Source organism: Pelodiscus sinensis, chromosome 3 (assembly GCF_049634645.1).
Source record: "Pelodiscus sinensis isolate JC-2024 chromosome 3, ASM4963464v1, whole genome shotgun sequence".
NCBI lineage: Eukaryota > Metazoa > Chordata > Testudines > Trionychidae > Pelodiscus > Pelodiscus sinensis.
The window spans coordinates 149,060,229-149,076,338 of NC_134713.1; the positions used below are offsets into that span (position 1 = coordinate 149,060,229).

At 46.3% G+C, this 16,110-nt stretch overlaps 1 protein-coding gene across 1 annotated transcript in view; it reads right to left on the reverse strand.

Annotated features, from left to right (window-relative positions):
* PTPN14 (protein tyrosine phosphatase non-receptor type 14) overlaps nt 1-16,110 on the reverse strand; it is a 186,235-nt gene that overhangs the window by 154,965 nt on the left and 15,160 nt on the right. The gene's annotated exons all lie outside the window — the stretch shown is intronic.

Consider the following 16,110-nt stretch of genomic DNA (forward strand, 5'->3'; position numbering starts at 1 on the left):
GATACTACTGGTACTGAGTTCTTGAAAAGGCATTCTGGTAGATAACTTATTTGATGGTTCAGCTCCTCAAGCAGGTATTCCACAAAATGTGTTGGACCCTCCCCATACCTGATACCACAAAAGTATCAGTATCTGTAACTCATTTCTGGCAGCCCTGGGTTCAAAAAAGGGCCCAACAAAGGAATGTTGAACTAAAGACCTGCCTAGACTAGCACAAATTTGCAATGAAATAGCCACACAGATTTAGTTACAGTGATGTAAATCCTACATGTAGCCACACTGCACTAGTGCAAACATAGCCTTGCAACAACTGGGGATAGGGTTACCAGGTAGACCGCCCCCTCTTCCAAAATACCGGACACACTTGATCATGGGCAGGGGAAGAGATGGGAAAGGGTGGAAGGGACCGGCCGGGAGGGGGGCGGGGCTGGCCGGGAGGGGGGGCAGGAGGCAGGGGTCGGGGGCTGCAGGACTGGCCGGGAGGAAGGGGGCAGGAAGCAAAGCTGGGGGGGGGATCGGGGACCAGGGGGACTGGACAGGAGGGGGGGGGCGGAGGAAGGGGCGAGGGAAGCAGAGCTTGCGGGGGGGGGTGCAGCCACTGGCCGCAGCTGGAGTCCAACAGGCCACGCCCCCAGCAGGCACTCCCTCTAGTTGCTAGTAGAAGCCAGCTAGGAGCCACCCTCCCCCCCGCCCGGCTTCTGCATGCAACCAGAGGCTCCCAGCTGGGAGGCGGGGCCCCGACTGTCACTGGAAGCCTCTGGTTGTGTGCAGAAGCCAGGCAAGGGGAGCGGCTGGGAGTCCCAGCCACTGCCCCCGCCCTGCCCAGCTTTTGCACGAGACCACAGGGCTCCCAGCACCAATCGCGGCCCTGCGGCCCAGTCACTTCCCCGCCCCCACCAGGCTTCCATCCAGCGCCCAGCCGAAAATTCAGAAAATACCAGACATTGCACATGTCTGGTATTTTCTGAATTGTTCTACCGGACAGAAGGCACAAATACCGGACTGTCCAGTAGAAAACAGGACACCTGGCAACCCTAAGTGGGATGTGTAGCTACACTGAGTGGTTGCATCAGTGACATGCCTTGGAATAGCTATATCAGTACCCACCTTTCCCTCCCCCACTCCAAAAAATAAAACCAACAGTAGGCACAGGGCCTTAGAAACTTGCAATGAGGCCTGGTTTAGGCAACTATTCTACCTTTCCTTATCAAGTGTCATTTGTATGTCCACATCTGGGAAGACAGATGTGATCCCTTGTAATGAAACATATGGCCTTAAACTGGCATTGTTTGCAACATGAGACGCTTCTGGCAGGAGAAATTGAACATGAAGTGTTCTGCAGGCTGCCCCACTTAACCCATTTTTCATTGGATTCTCGGCTGTGGTGAAACTAATCGGCTACTTTGTGAGTGGGCACAATGCCAATCTAACAGACGGGCAGGAGTGAAGTCATGCCAAAGAACCAGAATGTGCATTAATTTGATAATTAGGGGTCTGAATTCCCCTCCAGAAATATTCAAATAGCAGCCTAGACTAAATATCCACGCTGAAGTGTAAGGGAATATGATTATACCACTCCAGTTAAGGAGTGTGTTAATTTAAAAAAATTTAAAAGAAAACAAATCAGTTCTTCAGCCACAGAGGGAAAACTGTGGGCTCCTGTCATTCAGGATTATTGTTCTTCGAGAAGAGGGGAGACAAGCATTAAGATTAAGCCTTTATCCTCAAACAATTATCCATGAGAGTCAACTGCAGATCTTGGCCAAAAGCTTTCTGTGGCCTTGCTGAAATAATTATTTGATGAACTGAGATTAAAAAATGATCCACTTTACAAAGCATTAAACGTTACTTTTTGTGGACAGGAAAGCTAAGAGCTATTGGTTAGTTATAAGCAAGTGGCAAAGGGTATGTACAGCTCAGTAAAAACAAGGTCACCACATATAAAAATCTGTGTGCATACCTTGATTAGGGATGCAAAATCCTGATCAATTAGTTAACCGATTAAACGTTAGGTTAACCTAACTAAGCTAACCAATAAAGCAGGATCCCGGGCCGGGAACTGCTCCAGCCTGGCTGGAACAGCTCTGGGCCCCAGCTGTGTGGGATGGGCTGCCAGCTGACAGCCCCTGCGCAGAGGCCTGGTAGGGCCAGAGCAGCCATCCATCTGCAGCAGGCCATGGGTGGGGGCCTACTCCCAGGGAACTGGTTAACTCTTTACCTGCTAAGCATCATCCTATAACCAGTTTCCCGTTAACATCTCTATTTACTGTAGCACAGAAATGTCTATTTTTTTAAAAGTAAATTTAACAGAGTGGTGGGTAGAGGGACGGAGAGTAAAATTGGGATTGAACTCTAATTCCTTTTCCTATATGTGAACAATGTACACATGTTCATACATTACTGCAGGGGTTTTCCAACTGTTATTTTGTAGACTCTGTAGAGGAAAGATCTTCACGTGGACCATTTCCTCACTCTCAATCCTAATCTTTCTATTTTTATTTTGCAAATAGTTTTACTCTACATATCACAACCACAACTTGAAAATCCACGACTTTGATGCATCCCCCTCCTTCTTTTCATTTTTTCTTCTAAACCATTTATTTTAAAATCCTCTCTTCTTCTAAGAGAGCTAGTGGTGAAGGGTTTAAAATGTTTAAAACAAAAGTAAGATCATTTGGAATCTGAGGATTAAGAGAAATTTGCTTTGTATCAAGAGAAAATACATTCCCACATTTCCTTAATACCTTATGATAAAGCACTAGATTCTAGTATTTGGGAGATTACCTGTCTGCCGACATTTCCCACTGACAGGATTTCTCATGTTGTCAACACTTGAAAACTATCTTTCCAGATCCAGTGATATTATTGTTAGGGGTTTTGTTTTTTTTTTATACAGAGCACACTAAATCCCTTGCACTACAGGCAGTCCCCAGGTTACGTACAAGATAGGGACTATAGGTCTGGTGGGGGGAAGCAGCTAGTGCGGGGTTGCCTCACCCCGTTTGTAAGTAGGGATTCGATGTAAGTCGGATCCATGTAACCCGGGGACTGCCTGTACTTTCAATGAAAAATAACTTTGGTGGATTTTTTTTTGAGGTTTTCAAGGCATTGTCTATGACACCAGTCCTTTCTGACTATCCAACTCTGCAAACGCTCTTGTTGGGCAGAAGTCACCAACTTGTCGATTGCGATTGACTAGTCAATCTGGGAACCTCAGCCAGTCAATTGCAACCTCTGGGTCACGAAAGTCCGGCAGACCTCAGACAGATGGCATGCCGGCTGCAAGTTCGCCTCTGTGCTCACCTTTGGGAGAGAGGGAAGACGGACGTATCCCTGCAAGTTGGCTCCTAGCCAATGGGAGCTGTGAGGACAGTGCTGAGGTCAGGAGGCAGCCTGCAGAGACATTCTGTCCCTTTCCCCTCCCAGGAGAGCACAGAGATGAACCTGCAGCCAACTACTTGTGGAATCAGTATGGGGCCACTGCAGGCAGGCAGCCTGTCTGAGCACTGCTGCTTTCCAGCTGAGAGCAGCCTGTGATAAAACGACTGCTCCCAACCATAGCCCACACCTTGCACACCCCCTCCTGCACCCTAACACACTGCCCCAGCCAGGAATCCCCTCCCAGAGCCAGCACCTCCTCCTCCACCCCAATAATCTGTCCCAGCCTGGAGTCCCCTCCTTCATCCCAACTCCCGCCCAGAGCCCACACCCCCCTCCCCAGCCCAGTGAAAGTGAGTGGGAGGAGGGGTGGAAATGGAGTAGGTAGGGATAGGGTGGGGCCTTGGATAAGGAAAGGTAGACCCTGAGTTGCTCTGAAATCTAAAAAATGATCTTGAGTGAAAAAAAGGTTGGAGACCATTGTTGTAGGGTATAATGCAAGGCTTCCTGCTTGTACATCACTGATGAGGCAAGAATGCTTAGGTGTAAAAAAGAACTTGGCCAACTCAATTCAAATCAACCAGTTAGGATGATTCAAAGGCTTTATTTAGAATCAAAGAAACATAGAACTGGAAGAGACCTCAGAAGATCATCAAGTCCAGCCCCCTGCTCTAGGCAGGACCAATTCCAACTAAATCAACCCGGCCAGGGCTTTGTCAGCCTCTCCTCATAAGTCATATGCTCCAGCCCCCTAATCATTTTGATTGCCCTCCGCTGGACCCTCTCCAATGCGTCCACATCCTTTTTGTAGTGGGGGGCCCAGAACTGGACACAATACTCCAGATGCGGCCTCACCAAAGCCGAATAAAGGGGAATGATGACATCTCTGGATCTGCTGGCAATGCTCCTCTTAATGCAACCTAATATGCCATTAGCCTTCTTGGCTACAAGGGCACACAGTTGACTCATATCTAGCTTCTCATCCACTGTAACCCCCAAGTCCTTTTCTGCAGAACTACTACTTAACCTGTTGGTCCCCAGCTTGTAACTATGCTTGGGATTCTTCCGTCCCAAGTGCAGGACTCTACACTTGTCCTTGTTGAACCTCATCAGATTTCTTGTGGCCCAATCCTCCAATTTGTCTAAATCATTCTGTACCCTATCTCTGCCCTTAAGCGTATCTACCTCTCTCCCCAGCTTAGTGTCATCCGCAAATTTGCTGAGGGTGCAATCCATCCCCTCATCCAGATCATTAATAAAGATATTGAACAAAACCGGTCCTAGAACCGAACCTTGGGGCACTCCGCTAGAAACCGACCGCCATCCTGACATCGAGCCATTGATCACTACCCGCTGGGCCCGGCCTTCTAGCCATCTTTCTATCCATCGTACCATCCATTTATCCAATCCACAATCCCTTAACTTGCTGGCAAGAATATTGTGGGAGACCGTATCAAAAGCCTTGCTAAAGTCAAGGTATATAACATCCACTGACTTCCCCATGTCCGAGCCAGTTACCTCATCATAGAAGCTAATCAGATTGGTCAGGCATGACTTGCCCTTTGTGAATCCATGCTGACTATTCCTAATCACTTTCCTCTCATCCAAGTGCCTCAATATGGATTCCTTAAGGATCTCTTCCATGATTTTTCTAGGAACCGAGGTAAGACTGACCGGCCTATAGTTCCCTGGATCATCCTTCTTCCCTTTTTTGAAGATGGGCACTACATTTGCCTTTTTCCAGTCATCCGGGATTTCTCCCGATCTCCACGACTCTTCAAAGATAATAGCCAAAGGCTCCACAATGACATTTGCCAACTCCCTCAGTACCCTCGGATACACTAAGTCCGGACCCATAGATTTATGTACGTTTAGCTTTTCTAAATAGTTCCTAACCTGTTCTTTACCCACCACGGGCTGGCCATCTTCATCCCATCTTGCGTCACTTGGCGCAGAAGTCCAGGAGCCGACCTTGTCCGTGAATATAGAGGCAAAGAAAGCATTGAGTACTTCAGCTTTCCCCACATCATCTGTCACTAGGTTACCTCCTTTATCCATTAGGGGCCGCACACCCTCTCTGATCACCTTCTTCTTGTTAACATGCCTGTAGAAACCTTTCTTGTTATCCTTCACATCCTTAGCCAGTCGCAATTCCATTTGCGCTTTCGCCTTCCTGATAACCCCCCGGCATTCTCGAGCTATACCTTTAAACTCCTCCCTGGTCATTTGTCCAAGTTTCCACTCTTTGTAAGCTTCCTTTTTGTGCTTAAGTTCACCAAGGATTTCCCCTGTAAGCCAGTCCGGTCTCCTACCATGTTTGCCTCTCTTGCTACGTGTCAGGATGGTTTCTTTCTGTGCCTTCAATAAGGCTTCTTTAGAATACTGCCAGCTGTCCTGGACTCCTTTCCCCTTCATGTTAACATCCCAGGGGATTCTGCCCATCAGATCTCGGAGGGAGTCAAAATCTGCTTTTTTGAAGTCCAAGGTGTGTATTTTACTACTCTCTTTTCTTCCTTTGGTCAGGATCCTGAAATCTACCATTTCATGATCACTGCTTCCCAGGTTGTCACCCAACTCCACTTCCCCTATTAGTTCCTCCCTGTTTGTGAGCAGAAGGTCAAGCTGCACACGGCCCCTGGTCGGATCCTTCAGCACTTGTGTCAAGAAATTATCCCCAACATTCTCCAAAAACTTCCTGGATTGCCTGTGTACTGCCGTATAGGTTTCCCAGCAGATGTCAGGGTGATTAAAGTCCCCCACGAGAACCAGGGCCTGCGATCTGGAAGCTTCACTCAGTTGTCCAAAGAAAGCCTCAACTACCTCATCCACCTGATTCGGTGGCCTGTAGCAGACACCAACCACAACATCACTGCTGTTGTTTGTTCCTTTAAACTTAACCCATAGACTTTCAACAGGTTTTTCTCCCTCTTTATACTGGAGTCCTTTTCTCCCCTGCCTGTTGTTCCTGAACAGTCTATACCCTTCCATGACAGCGCTCCAGTCATGCGAGTCATCCCACCAAGTCTCTGTTATCCCAATTAAATCATATTTCTTGGTCTGAGCCAGGGCCTCCAGTTCTTCCTGTTTGTTGCCCATGCTTCTCGCATTAGTGTACAAACACTTCAGGTAACCAGTTGATCGTCCTAATTTGTTTCTAAATTAATGGGTACTATGGTTGTAGACATGGCTACAAAGAACAAAGATGATTTCGACTAGCCATTCACTAAACATTTTCTTTTTAGCTCCCTATGGATTAAATGATGATACTTAGTAACTAGGAAAGCAGAAGAATCACATTGTAAGTACTGCTATGAAAATAAATATAATGAGCCTCATGAAGGCCTTATATCAAGGGGCCCAGTTCAAGTCAACACAGACTTGACTGAATTGTTTATCAGACTCTTCCATTAGATTCTGATTCAAACCCTCTCCCAGCTCTCCTGCTTGGCAATGCCATAGATTTCATTATAAGGAAGCACAGAAGGATACACCACAGGCATCACATAACTTAACAGGAGTCCTGGTTAAAACAGGAGGAATGACACAGTTTTTTTACTCTTATCTTGGGTCAACAGCTTGAGTTATAGCCTTTAGGAGAACCTGGAGTTGAACTCAAGCTTCTAATCCAAGTTGCTGGGACTTCACTGCTACTTTAAACCAGATAAGGATTCTTAACTCGTATTGGTTTGGGGGTTTGGGGGGGGAGGAGGGGCGGAGGTGCATGGATCCTGAATGACAGCTTAACCAACAAGCAAGCAAAAACCAATATTGTCCAGTATATGGCAAGCAAGCTACAGGTCAGACCTCCCTGGTCTGGCACCCTCGGGACCTGTCCAGACCTGGATGAGGGATTTTGCTGGATCATAGGAGGTCATTTCTGCCCCTCCCCCATGCCACCCGCTCCCCCCAGCCATGGCCTGGATGTCAGCCTTCTGGCCAGCTAACCGCCTCCGACTCTTTCCCCACCGCTGCCCCCCCAGCCCACCTGGGAAGTTGAGCTGCCAAGTGGCAGCCCCATGGTTGGGGTTCAATTACAACGCTGGGCAGAGGCCCTGCTGCTAGACTCTAGCCCCATTGGGCAGCCCCACCGCCCATCTGCCTGCTCCAGACAGCTCTGCCAGATGGCAGCAGGACTGCCGGGTTCTGGCTAAGCCATCAGGTGGTAAACCCACTCCCAGGATCCTGCCCCTGCAGCTGACCAGTTCAACTGTTGGGCTCCCAGCCCCACTGCCGGGCAGCCCTGCTGCCTCTCTCTCTCACCGGGCGGTTGTACCACCAAGTGGCAGCAGAGCTATTGGGCTTATGGTTATGCCGCCAGGCAGCAGCACCACTACCAACTTCCCAGTTTTGCTGCCCCATGGCAGCCCCGCTATTGAGCTCCAGCCTCCCTGCAGGGCTCCCAGCCACTAGAATAGACCTTCACTGGGACTCTCTAGTTCTGGAACATCCGTGATCCTTCCGGACTAAGGATGTTGCTGGACCAGAGAGTCACAGTTTAGAGAGTTTCAACCTGTATTAGGCAGCTGGATGAATTTGTAAAAGAAACCACCAAAAGAATCCTAACATCAAGTAGTATTTAGAAAGGAAAAACTTGCAGGACTTAACGTAAAGGACATGCAAGGAGCAGTCCGTGATAGAGATGGAGGAGCTTTGTTTGTGCTTTAGGCAATGTCTGACGATGCCAAAAGAATTATGAAATTATTCTGTGATTCCAGAGGTCAGATACTTTGTTTTGTGGTTTAATGTCACATTTCCAGACCTGTTCTGAAGTTCTTATTTACTGTTGATAACCACATGTGAAATTTACCCCTTCTCTTCAGCTATTTTCAACCTAACCAGTTTAATAATAACAGTATCGCCTCTGAAAGAGATGAAGTGTTGTAACAGAAAAAAATAAAGCATGGCGGCTGCCTTCAAAAAACAATCAAACCAAACCAAACACACCCTTCTGCCTGCTCTAAAAGGCACCTGCGTGTTCCAAACTTCTCACCTGACTGTGAACCACAAACAAACTATGCATTTCAAATACCAGACAACCAGTTCAGGCAAGTTTTGCGACCAAAAGCTGGCCTGCAAGGTGCTGAGGGCTCTCAATTTCCACTTTTATCCATGAAAGTTGGAGCTCAGCAGCAGCTTGTGAGGCGAGTGGAAAGACATTCAATAGGAGGCACTCAGCAAATTGCAGGGTCAGGTCCTTGCAAATGAGTTTGGGGTTAGAGCACCTAAATGGGCATTACAGCTGAGCAACTTCTTTAGCTCTGCCAGTTGCACAAGCCATTGAATAGCAGTAATCCACAGAGAAGAACAGCCTCATGCTTTCCTAGCCAGAGGGTTATCACCACAGTGGCTATGCCATTAAAAACAAGCCTGAGGGGATTTCACAGAGGTAGAAAGGTGAAGGTTTGTTTATGAAAGGGAGGGAAGGTTGGGGACGAGGAAGGAATGTATATCCTAAAGTCTCAAAAGAAAATCAAAAGTTTAAAATAAAACCTGTGGAATCACTTAATCTAATTACAAAGAAGAGTAAACGACTTTTTTTCTTTTGTCTTAAACATGACTAAAATAATTATTGAAACAGGAACATATAAAAACAACGAGAAGTCCTATGACACCTTATAGACTAACAGATTTATTGGAGCATAAGTTTTCGTGGGCAAAGACTCACTTCATTAGCTGCATTAGGAACATATAATAGCAGGTCTGCTGATTAATATGTCACAAAGGAAGTACTGTTTAGCCCACGAATCCTATGAGAAAACCTGGAGATGATCTTAAGGACATCTTTACCATTAACTAGATTTTGGTTTAATATCTATAATATTATATTCTCAGTACAACAAAAGAATTAACTTAAAATAAGCTGTTAAAAATCTCCAGCATCTTTCATGCATTACACTTTAGAGCACAAAGTACCATGCTGATTCTCCAAAACTTTGCAACATGAGCCGCCTAACTGGTTTCAATGGGACGAGCTGCAGGAGGAAGGACTATCAGTAATGGTAAAGCTTTTTCAAACTACCGTATTTTCCGGCGTATAAGATGACTTTTTATACTAAAAAACATCCCCCAAAAATTGGGGGTCGTCTTATACGCCGGGTATAAACATACAGGCAGTCCCCGACTTGCAGGTACGAACGGGGCTTTTCTCGCCCCGGAGGACACGGACTGCGGGACCTCGCGGTCCCGCCGCCCGTGTACTCCGGGGCGAGAAAAACTGCTCCGCGTCTCCCTGGTCTGCAGACCAGAAAGACGCGGAGCAAAGCCGCGGAGGGGCTCCGGCAGCGGGACAGCCCAGACGTGCCGCAGCTGTCCCGCTGCCGGCGTCCTCAGAGGCTTTGCTCCCGGTGTCCCTGGTCTGCTGGAGACGGTCCCCAGCAGACCAGGACCACGGGGAGCAAAGCCGCAGCGGCAGCGGGGTGCCGCGCCTCTGAGGCTTTGCTCTGGCAAAGCCTCAGAGGTGCGGGACCCCGCCGCGGCTGCGGCTTTGCTCCCGGTGCCCCTGGTCTGCTGGGGACCGTCTCCAGCAGACCAGGGACACCGGGAGCAAAGCCGGGGAGGCGGAGGGGTCCCGCACCTCTGAGGCTTTGCGCGGGACCCCGCCGCGGCTGCAGCTTTGCTCCCGGTGTCCCTGGTCTCCCGGTGTCCCTGGGGGGCGCGCTAGCTGCAGACCAGGCTTTTGTTGTGGACCCTGGGGCAGAGCAGCTGGGGCGCTGCCGGTTGGCTTCTTAAGGGGGGGTAGTCTTATACGGCGAGTATAGGCGAAAACCTATGTTTTAACTAGAAAATTAGGGGGTCATCTTATACGCCCAGTCGCCTTATACGCCGGAAAATACGGTATGTCAGTGGATTAGACATCTAATTCATTCATGGTTATGGAGATGCTAGATGCATCAAATGGGAAAAATAAATTGACAGTTCAATTGTTAGATATTTTCATACATATTCACTATACTGTAATGTAACATATTACTGTATTACAATATTTAATAACACAATATTACTTAGACTTTTACACAGCATTAGAAATAGTTCTCATCTTGAATGATCTCCTGCACCAGGCACCATATCCACTCTATTTAATTATACTGCTCCACAACGGACTCATTCAAAAGGTTTGTTTAAATACTACTACTCTCAAATGCACTCTCAGCTCACTTTCTTATTTTTTACTCATTTCAAACTCAATAAAATATAGCAGGCTGCAGCACCACATGGCAGAAAAAGGACAGACTAATCAGTTTTTCATGCTTGCTGGGGATGAAAGTAGGGATGTGAATGGCTAACAAGTCCAGTTAACAGGCAAACACCATCCTTATTGGGTGATGCTTACCAATTACAGTTAACTGGCACAGGGCTAGAGCAGGCCCACACACCCGCTGCAGGCTGGAGGCTGCTCCAGGCTGGCGGTCACTCCAACCTGGATAGAGCAGCTCCCACCCAGGGTGGAAGGGGACAGTTACAGCCTGGCTGCAGTGGGTGGCAAACATCGCTGCCCCTGTTTAAGCAGTTAACCGGTTAAATACAACATTTAATCAATCAACAGCTACACGAAAGCCGGATATTTTGTTTAATTTATTATCATCTCCACCACTGCTACCCTGGGTCCTTGTAGTTTGTCCTTGCAATGTCTTACACATCTGTGTTTAAATAAGCTCTGTATACCAACTACTACCACAGATGTTTGACAATATCCTTTGTCCACACTGCCACCAATTTCACACAATGTTGTAATTTATTCCAACTGATATTTTAAACAAAGATCAAAGGGCAAGGAAACTCTGAAGCACTGATACTAAGTGGATTTTTGACATTTTGCCTTTAAACGTGGTGTGCATGTTTGTGGGGAATGTATATTATAACATCTAATGTGATCATTTTAATTAACACTTCAAAGTTAGAGAGAGAGAACGAGAGAGAGAGAAAGAATGATTATTTCATTATCTGATGTGTTTATGATCCCTAGCAGAGGAAATATAACCATGCAGACATATTTCTGGACAAGTCTAGACATTACTTTTTCAAGGCAGAAGCCTACAATGAATGTGTCAATAAGCAACACATCACAGCTATTACAAACAATATTACTGCTTGCAGCCTATGACACAATATTTTAGTGTACAGGCTTATGAAAAACCATAAAAAAGAACAAGGCTTGTGTGGCAAGTGGTACATACACTGAAGGCACAAAAATAAATAAAACAGCTGCTAGATGAGAAGCTTCCTCCTACTGAACAAAATAGTTGCTAATTTATTTTTCTTTTAATTAAAAAAAGGGTAGAGTAGCTGCCAACATTGACCAGCTGTTCTCTTACATACGCAAAGTAGAAGAAGAGAAGGTATCCAATATACAAAACAAGGCCCTAATTCTTCAACAACCTCCACACACAAAAGACCAAAGAGAGCCGCTGGCTCTGTGAAGACACAGGGCTCCTCCTGCATGGAGTTCATTGCATGACTAAGGCCCCAGACAAGACAGCACTACTGAGGCAAAGTTATGGGTTTCAGTGGGTATACAAAATATACTAGCTAGGGATGTAAAAGAGTAGTCGAATAGTTGACTACCCGATAAGCCTAGGTTTTTCAGGCAGTCGAGCTGACTACTTGCATTCTACGCCCCTTCTTGCTGCCTCTATGTGAAAGGCAGCAAGGGGAGGGGAGCAGGAGCTGGCACTGGGGGGAGCTGGCTTAAAAGCTGGTTCCCCGCCCCCAGTATCTCCGTGGTGCACGGAGGAGGGGAGGCAGAGACGCGCCAGGTCCCGACTGCTACACCTCTGCATTTTAAATGTAGTAAGAGCAGCTCATCTCCAAGAGGTGAGGCTTTAAGTACATAAGAATGGCCATACTGGGTCAGTCCTCAGGTCCATCCAGCCCAGTGTCCTGTTTGCCGACAGTGGCCAATGCCAGATGCCCCAGAGGGAGGGATCACAACAGGTAATCCTCACATGATCCTTCCCTGTCACCCATTTCCAGACAAGGCAGCAGCGCAGGGCGACAGGCAGCCAGTCTGCATGGGGAGATGGTTTTTAAACTGGCCCCCCTTGTGGACCAACTCCTTCCTGGCACCCCCTGCTGCTATCTCTGATACAGAAGCAGCAACGCAGGGTGGCAGGGGGCTTCCCTGGAGTGGGGCCAGAGCGCACTGGCTGCCACCCTGCCCCCAGGGCTATAGAATAGTCGTGTAACCAGTAAGAATTCATGCGGTTACACAACTGTTCAATTACCCGATATCTAACATCCATAAAAAGGTCTATAAAATCATGACCAATGTGAAGAAAGTAAATAAGAAAATGTTATTTACTTGATCCAGTAACTCAAGAACTAGTGGTCACCAAATAAAATTAATAGGTAGCAGATTTAAAACAAACAAAAGCAGTATTTTTTCACTCAACGCATAGTCAACCTATGGAACTCCTTGCCAGAAGATGTTGTGAAAACCAGAGTTTAAAAGGGTTCAAAAAGAACTATATAAATTCATGGCAGATAGGTCCATCAGTGGCATTAGCCAGGATGGGTAGGAATGGTGTCCCTAGCCTCTGTTTGTCAGAGGCTAAGAATGCCCCCTAGGGCATTCTGGCATTGGCCACTGTTGGAAGATAGGATACTGGGCTAGATGAACTTTTAGTCTGACTCAACGTGGTCATTCTTATGAACTCCTCCAAGGAATGCTTGCTACATACAAATGGAATGTATCACTACTAAGAACTTGAGGTTGGCAAGAAAGCAAGCAAATCAAGTAGCAGGGTGTAAGCAATGCCATTCCTACAGATCGGTGACTTTGGCAAATCTGACTCTTGTGAACAAAGCAGACCATACAACACATGTAAGCAATTAGATGTGCACTGCAGAATAGCGGTGAGAAGACTGTGCCATTAGTTCTACTGGGTGATGAAATCCTGTAGCACAACACCAGCACCATTAAGTTTACCCAAAGCAAGCTTAATCCAAATCAGAGATGTGATCACCTGTGTACCACTGGGAGCACATCTCTGGAACTATTACAGGCATACTAAGTGGTCCAAACAGTAGTTAGCATACCAAACTTTTAAGTGTAGCCAAAAGCGCAAAACTGTGTTATAAAGACATTGCTTGATTCACCAACATGCACTTTAAGCATTTTTACACTGCTATTATAGGTGGTTATTCCAATCTCTTATTAAACATGAATCTTCTTCATTCCTGTAGCTTTCCATATGGCAAGAATTATCAAAACTTGTGAAAAAAGGCAGTGTAAACTATATATAATCTGTTTTATATTCTCAGATCACCGCCAAATGGGAGACTTGAGCAGTTACAAAGTTAGAAGCCTGTTAGGATTCATAATTCAACTTTCTGCCTGTACAGAATTACTGGTGCTTTGTCTAGTCTTGTTGCAAGTGTTGTAGGTGATGCAATTCCCACTGACATTCTTGACAAACTATTCCACAGCCTAACAGAGCTGATAACAGGAAGTTTTGCCTGATAGAGAAAAATGAAGGTTGCCAACTTTACAGTTTTGCAGGTTTCTCTTTACTCTTGAATGTGTTTCAGGCTATTTTCCCCAGACATATTAGTTAATCTCTCTTTTCCACACTGAATCATGAATTTTGTTACTTCCTACTCAATATTCTTTTTTCCTTTACATTGCACTTACCGAGCACTGCATACTGTAACCCAAGAAGATTAGTACCACATCTGCTTATGGAAAGATGATAATCTAAGCAGTCACTCTGCTTCTAAGAAGGCTTCTTCATGATTAGTGAATTCAAAATCATCTTCTACAATACTGAAATATCTACTGCAAATCTCTGGTATCTATCTTCTTCCTGCAATTGAATCTAACACCAGAAAAACCTCCAAAATATATCCATGAATGATGTTATCCCTGATTTTATAAAATCTTCCCATACCAACACGATTTGTTTCATCCTTAGAATGTTCCAGGATAAATAATGACATCCTTCTGTTATTGTTATTTCCATTGTATTGATATCTGGAAAGTATCAAATCATTCTGACTGACTGCAAAACACCACATGGAGAGTTTTAAAAGTATATATTCGTTTCCATCCACTTGACAGACACATTTTTTGGTTGAAAGGATTCGATTTCAAAGGCTATGTCTACACTACCCCGCTAGTTCGAACTAGCGGGGTAATGTAGTCATCCGCAGTTGCAAATGAAGCTCGGGATTTGAATTTCCCGGGCTTCATTTGCATGAAGCCGGCCGGCGCCATTTTTAAATGCCGGCTAGTTCGAACCCCGTGCCGCGCGGCTACACGCGGCACGGAGTAGCTAGTTCGGATTAGTCTTCTAATCCGAACTAGCTGTACTCCTCGTGGAACGAGGAAGCCTAATCCGAACTAGCTACTCCATGCCGCGTGTAGCCGCGCGGCACGGGGTTCGAACTAGCCGGCATTTAAAAATGGCGCCGGCCGGCTTCATGCAAATGCCGGGCTTCATTTGCAACTGCGGATGACTACATTACCCCCGCTAGTTCGAACTAGCGGGGTAGTGTAGACATACCCAAATAGACTTGGAAAGATTCAATTTTTATCAGTAAAAGTTGGTAAACATTAATGTAGACAGACACACACATCCATCAAAAGTATTTCCATTGACAATAAGCACAATTTATAGATAAGAAAAGTAAAAAAGATGCGCCTTGAGAACTTAAAAATACAGATGTTGAAATATGTTTATTTTTGTAAACATGTAATCGCTGAATTTTTCAGTGGTTACACATTTACATGTATGAGGGGCAGGAGCTGGTGCTTGTGGGGAGCTGGCTAAAAGCCACCTCCCCACACACCAGCTCCCACCTCCCTCCCCACTGCTGTTTCTGATACAGAAGCAACAGCGCGGGGGGCTGGAGTTCAGAAGGGGGCTTCCTGTAATCGTGAGGGTTGACCGATGAGCCATGCAGTTAAACGTGCTCATGAATACATGTTTACATTCCTAATTACAAGTTTGATTTAAGGATATTTACTTAGTAAATTATCAACATCATGTGTCAAAATATGTGTTTTAATTATTATAAAATTAACTTTTTCAATCTGTCTATGGTCATTACATAATTGGTTGACTCCCCTGTAACAGGGGTAGACTCATCCCTGCAGTACCTCCTGCAGGCCGTTCTGGAAATGAGCTCATAATCACAATACCTCGCTTTACTGGTGATTTCCTGTCAGTCATTTCTGCTGTCTCCATCATCTGGACCACGGCACTCCTGGATCGTGGCATTCTCTTTGGGGCATGACCCTCTGGATGTGCCCCAACCCACTGGAGGTCCTGAGACCCATCACTTGCCTCCGCAGCTAATTGCAGTCTCTAGTGTAGCTCCTAGCTTCAAGGACAAACTGCAGATTGGATTCAGGCCACTCCCCTCATTGACAAGCTGGGGCAAAGGAGGTGCAGTGACCCAGGCTCCCCTGCTATTCTGGGTCCTGTCCCGGGGTGCCTATATCTGGCAGCTACTTACTGCTCTTTCTCCTATTTCTGCTGCCAACTTTCCCTGGTCCACTTCCCCAGGAGGCCTAGCACCTTCTCTGCCCCTGAATAACAGAATCATAGAACACTAGATCTGGCAGGGACCTTGAGAGGTCATCGACTCCAGTCCCCTGCCCTCATGGCAGGACCATCTAGACCATCTCTGACAGGTGTCTGTCTAACCTGCTGTTAAATATCTCCAGAGATGGAGATTCCACAACCTGCCTAGGAAACTTATTCCTATGTTTAACCACTCTGATAGGTAGGA